At 47.5% G+C, this 6,000-nt stretch overlaps 1 protein-coding gene and 1 long non-coding RNA gene across 17 annotated transcripts in view; both read right to left on the bottom strand.

The window, feature by feature from the left end:
• Positions 1 to 6,000, bottom strand: part of AUTS2 (activator of transcription and developmental regulator AUTS2) — a 1,218,095-nt gene that overhangs the window by 223,681 nt on the left and 988,414 nt on the right. The gene's annotated exons all lie outside the window — the stretch shown is intronic.
• LOC147345030 (uncharacterized) overlaps positions 1 to 6,000 on the bottom strand; it is a 145,997-nt gene that overhangs the window by 21,919 nt on the left and 118,078 nt on the right. For both annotated transcript variants that reach the window (XR_015154495.1, XR_015154496.1), the window contains exons 1-2: positions 2,042 to 6,000; positions 681 to 913 (exon numbers count right to left, since the gene is read on the bottom strand). The exon at positions 2,042 to 6,000 is cut by the window's right edge. This is a non-coding gene — a long non-coding RNA (uncharacterized LOC147345030). The remainder of the gene's footprint in view (positions 1 to 680; positions 914 to 2,041) is intronic.

The raw sequence follows: 6,000 nt of genomic DNA, 5'->3' as shown, positions 1-6,000 counted from the left end.
GTGTGCTCAGTCATGTCCAACTCTTTGCGACCCCATGGACAGTAGCCCACCAGGCTCCTCTGTCCATAGGATTTCCCAGGAAAGAATACTGGAGTGGGTTGCCATTTCCTCCTCCAGGGGATCTTCTCGACCCAGGAACTGAACCTTTGTCTTTTTTGTCTCCTGCACTGGCAGGCAGATTCTTTACTGCTGCACCGCCTGGGAAGCTCCCTCATCTCATGTTTTACTGCAAATAAATGAAATGGACAGGCTTCCCCTGTGGAGCAGCCCGGCATCATTAATATTCCAAAGCTGCTCCGCACGGGACCCAGGTCCTCTCCCTCAGTCCCGACAGGGTCGGATTCCTTCCAAATCCCACCTCAAGATGGCTGCTTCGCCCCGGAGCAGGCGTGACCACCCTGTTGACTGCAGCAGAGGCCCGTGGAGTTTCCACGGCTGGCATGCCCTCCCTTGCGCACACCCCCACCGGAGCCGGGCTGAGATTTCCCCAAGACTCCTCTCTTCAGGCTCAAGTTACCCAGCTCCAGCGTGAAGCAGAGAAGTGGAAGCCTGGTTTCCACATCGATTCCCTGAGCAGGAAGCTGAGAATGTGAGAGTGAGTCACCTTTTGTGGGGCCAAAGTCTGGTTAAATATCCCCTTGTTTATTACAGTAAAAAGCCAGGAAACCATGGGGGTTTACCTAACTCCCAGCGTTCTCTCTGTCACCGAAGAGTCCTGCCTGCAGCTTTCCGAGGGTAAATGGGAATGAATTCCACAGAACACTGACAGGTGAAGGAGCTGCACGGCCCAGCAGGGTAGTTAACACCGATGACGTTCCTTCTACTGGCCAGGTCCTGCCTAGGCATTTTCCTCCTCTTATCTTCTGAAGAATCTTTGAGGGCTTCCCTGGTGGTCCGGTGGTTAAGAATCCGCCTTGCAGTGCAAAAGACACCGGTTCAATCCCCAGTCTGGGAAGATCCCACGTGCTGCAGGGCAGCTAAGCCCAGGCACCACAACTAATGTGCCCAAGCTCTGGAGTCTGTTCGCTACAACTACTGAAGGCCATGCGCACAACAGCCCATGCCCCGCAGTGAGAGAAGCCAGCACAGCGAGAAGCCCGTGAACCCCAACTAGAGAGCAGCCCTCGCTCGCCGCAACTAGAGAAAGTCTGAGGGCACCAGTGAAGATCCAGTGCAGACAAAAATAAACATTTAAAAATAAAACAACCTTTGAAGCTGCTATCATTCAGCTCATTTTATAGATGAGACATTCGGTTGCTCTCAGAGAGTTATCTGCCCCCCTCCATAGTTCTAGGGGGTCTTCATGCTCAAGGTTGTTTGTGGTCAAACCTAATCTCCTTCCCTGAATTCTGTAGTTCAGAGGATTTGAACATGCTGATAACAATGTCAAACATTTGACTTGTATTTATGCTCTCATTCTACAAACATTTATTGAGGATGTACACTGAGTTTACTCGCTGTCCTAAGACTTGTCATTTGAAAGGTTCTCCAGGGGAAGAGGAGAGGAGACAAAAATAGCAAAATTAAAAAAAATAGCAAAAACAGCGAAAATAGCTTGACTGTGCTGGGTTCGCTCGGGACAGGGGTGCATGGCCTTAGGGAAGGGCAGACGGAGGGAGCTGGCAGACTGAGATTTACTGTCAAGGGCCCAGCGAGCCCTTCAGCCCTCAGGAAACCAAACTTGGTCGTTAAGTCAATAAAGTGTAGAGAGCGAAAGAGGAGATCAGAGGGGAGATGGGAACATGACAAGTTCACAGCAGAGATGGAAGGCAATGTGGAGGAAGGCAGAAGAGAGCAAAACCTTGGAAAAGAAAGGGCTGTGTCCCTGTAGGAGAATAGAGAGGTCGTCGGGGAAAGAGGCAGGTGAGGTGGCAGGTGGAGGTCGTGAAGGGAACTGGATGCTCGGTGGAGATGGAGGAGCCGGAGGGAAGACAGCAGACAGGAGGGGGTTGGGGCGGAGCAGATTTGGTAGTCGGATAAAGATAAGATTCTGGGTAAAGATAAGATTCAAGGTTCACTGGATATGAAGTCAGCGGATCACCTTGTGATGAGAGGCTTCTCAGGGTCCAAGTTCTCCTCCAGCAAGTCTGATGTGAAGCACGTGGAACAAAGTCAGGCTTCAAGCAAGGTGCTGGGTGAAGGATGACCCCGGAGAATGGAGTCCCTGTAGATGAGGCCTCTTCACTTGAGCTAACAGTGAAGACCGGCTGTTGCAGGTAGGACTGGGCGGGGATTTCAATAAACCCTGTGTGAGCCGTGACTCAGCTCTCTGCAGGCCAGATCCGCCTAACCCACTCTCGTGGACGGGTAAAACCTTTTCTAGGATCCCTGGGCTGAGCTCTCCAAATATGCTCTGGTTAAAACAAGGAGTGGGCATGGCTCACACAGCGGTCTACACTGCAGGGCCTGAAAGAGTTTCTGAGAAAGACCACACCCTTCTCAGATCTGAATCATCTCACCGTCTTCATTAACTCTGACAGAGAGTTTTAGCAAGTTTCTTTAGTTTTGTTTTGAGAGAGAGAGGAAAAAAAAAAAAGCAAGGAAGAGAGACATGTACCAAAATAACCAGCTTTAACAAATGGCTACTGGTTTAAAAATAGTGCAGGGTTTGAGTTTTTGCCTTTATCTCAGTGGTTGACCTTGCTAATACAGTATGTAGATCTCTTGCCAACTAATCGGCCGACTGTAAAGCACGGCTTCAAGCTGTGGTCAATGATCTGTAACGGGAATGAATGAGAGGGTTTTAGCAGCCAGGATCTGTAGCCTACTATCTGTATCTGACAGCTGTCACCCTCTCTGCAGAGGCCAAGGCCTAGACCTTCATTTAAAAGCAGCATGGCTGATCAGATTACTGGGACAGTGTGTCAAAACTGACTGTACTGAACTAGGGAGACAGAGTAAATCTATAAATAGTAGTCCTGCTGCCTCCATGAAGCACTGAAGGGTAACCAGTATTGAGCGGCAAATGCAATGTTTAGTCTTTGCAGCCAGTGGGACACAACCGCAGCCAGATCAGAAGCCCTGCTCTATGATATCATGTCATGGAAAGACCGGCTTTATGGGCAAGAATTTAAAAGAGTTACATTCTTGGCAACGGGAATGGTCGCACAGCAATAATTGGTTTGAACCAACTTTATGAGCTAACAAGGTTCCCCAGCACTTAATAATGTCCTCGGGGCACCCGGACTCAGCAAGTCACCTTTCCCATAACGTGCCGGCTGCCTGCTTCCGACAGTCCACGGGGACCGCCAGTGTTGAAACAGAGAGAGTGATAAAATAAGAGGCTCTCCATTTGATATCTATTATAGATGTCAACTGGGTCTGCAACCACAACAGCTGCACAAAGTGCTTGGGGAGCCCGGAGCATCGTGAGGGTGAGTTATCTGTAGACCATGCTGATAGCACGGCCTAGACACTGGACATCGCCGGTTATAAACGAGCCAGCTGACATTTTAGAGTGTGTACCAACTCTTCCAAGAACCATTTGTCACTCTTCAAGGTTTCCGCTGATAAAACCTGGGATGTCTAAAAATTTGTCAACAACCGCAGAAAGTAACCCTGAGGTCATGGCAGGGGGTGATGAAGAATGTGCTTACTTGAAATTCTCCAAACGCACAGATGGAACGCTGGTGGTGACAGGGTTCCAAAGGCCTCTCCAGGCTGTGGAGTTCCCAGCCAGCTGTGGTGTGGACATGGCCGTGGTGTGCTCCTAACCAGGCAAACATGGGCCTGGCCTCAGTGAGCAAGGCCCTGGACCGCTGGTTCTGCCCTCTTCAGACCACTCCTCACTGGGGTGGAGATGGTGGGCATTAAGCAAGTGTTTCCCCACCACACCCCCACCCCAAGAGAAAAAAAAGGACAGTTGATTTGTCCTTGGCTCTTTTTCTTTTTTTAAGTTCAAATTAAATAATAATTTTTTTAAAAAAACCAATGTTAATAACATTGACAGGCACAACTCTAGAGCTTTATGTTAGAGCTGAATTTAAATCTCACAACCTGCTGAAGCAGGTACTTATATGATGTCCATTTCACAGATGAAAAACAGACACGGAGAGGTTACATGAAGTGCTCAAGGTCACACAGTCAGAGGAGGGCCAGGATTAGACGTGGCAGGCCAGCTTCAGGGCTACCCCGGAAATGGTCGCCCCAGAAGGACACTGTGACAAAGTGAGCATGTGGAAAGAGAAGACCAAAGTTGCTCATTTGCAACTGGGTGGGAATGAAAAAATAAAAGAAGGTGAACAAAAGGCCATCTCTGTCTTCCTGGCTGACTCTGAACGAATTTGCTCTGCAATGATTATGTGACAAGCGTTTTCCAAGCACGTCTGTCCCTAGGCTCTGGGCAAGGCAGTACAAGAGTGGAGCAGAAACCACCATGAGAAAGCCAGGCTAGTGTTTTTGCTCATTTGCGGGCCTCTACCCTGGAATGCCATGCCGCTTCAGCTTCTTCGGACATTAGAAGACACCTTTCAGCTAAGGAATCCGAGGAGTGGAGGGGGCACATATTGCGGGGCGGTGGTGGTGAGGGGGGCACAGGCTGACGGGAAAACAGCACAAGGAAGTGCTGTGAACGCAAATGAGCTGATGAGCCTTTGGGCTGACATTGAGGTCACTTTGCCCCGATCGCTGCTGGCCGTTTGGGGGCTCCTGCTGGCACTCTGTGCTGCCCGGAAGACAGGAGAATAAGCCTAATTAAAAAGTCCCATGTGCTCCCATGGCTTTAAAAGTGTCACACTGGCTGTCTGTCACTATCTCTTGGAATCATGATGCAAGAGCTGAGAGGAATAACTGGAGATCATTTAATGCAACCTCCTGGATTCAACTTCAATGAATGAAAAAGTGGGGCCCCCCTCAAAGGCTAAGTGGCTTGCCCAACGACAAAAAGCCAGAGATAGACAGAACCAGGAGGGGACCCATGTCTGGGAGCTCCCGACGGAAATAGTTTTCTACCATTCCATAGCAGGGTCCATGAAATGAACGCAGTGCTATGGGATCAGCAAATTCAATCGAGTCAAATGTGTGTTTTGAAAAAAATAAAAAATCAAGAATGAAGAAATAGAGTTTGAAGAACATTCAACATTCATGAGGTGGGCCCATCTCAGGTCACTGGAGACCTTTCTCTGGTGCAAAGGTTTTCTTAATAAAGGGTTTCATTGGCTAGTTGGATCGAGACATGCACACACTGATATTTTGCTCCTGGCAATACCTTAAAACCCCCAGTTAGGCGAGAGTAAAAAACGGCAATGGCCTTGAGAGCGCAGCATGGTTTATACATGGCGTACTCATCTTTGAGGGTTTGGAGAAATCTACGAGGGATCCGATGCTTTTCCACCTATTGACATTTACAAAGCAGTTTAAATCATGCATGAGAGGCCTCAGGCACACGCAGTTCACAAAACATAACTCTGAGCTCCCAGGGAATTTAAGCTGACCAACACTCTTTATTAGAACCGACAGTGAAAGACAGCTATTGCGAAATTCGTACCAGAAATGCTATACCAAGATGACAGCTTTAATGCCAGTGGATATATTATGTAGATTACCTGACTCAAATCTTTCTTGTTAAATAAGTTTCATGCACTCTTTTTTTTTTTTTCCTCCTCAAGAAAATCCTTCTGGCTTCACTGGGGGAGTACTGCTTAAATTCCTTGCTCATTCATCTGGTTTTCAATATTTTGGACATGCTAGGTTAGCATGAAAGATCAGATAGAGATATTTAAACAGTGGGAAACAGTTAAACCTTTAAATGAACAACAGAACTGAACCATGAATTAAGTGTTTCAATGTTATTTTTTTATATAATGTTCCAATAATTAATAATTTTGAAAAAAGAAACACCTTCCTCGGGCTGATTCATTCTAGACATTTGATTCTATGTAATCTGAGATTTAAAATCTATATAATTATAAATTAAGGGTAATTTCGCCTGCATGCTTTTATAGGCCAAGAATTTCGAGGAAATAAGGTCCCACTGAAAACTGGCCAGGAACAAAAGACAGT

This window comes from Bos grunniens, chromosome 25 (genome assembly GCF_055505025.1).
Source record: "Bos grunniens cultivar Pamir isolate PY7600 chromosome 25, Bosgru_T2T1.0, whole genome shotgun sequence".
Taxonomy (NCBI): Eukaryota; Metazoa; Chordata; class Mammalia; order Artiodactyla; family Bovidae; genus Bos; species Bos grunniens.
This window is presented reverse-complemented; position numbering and strand designations above follow the sequence as displayed.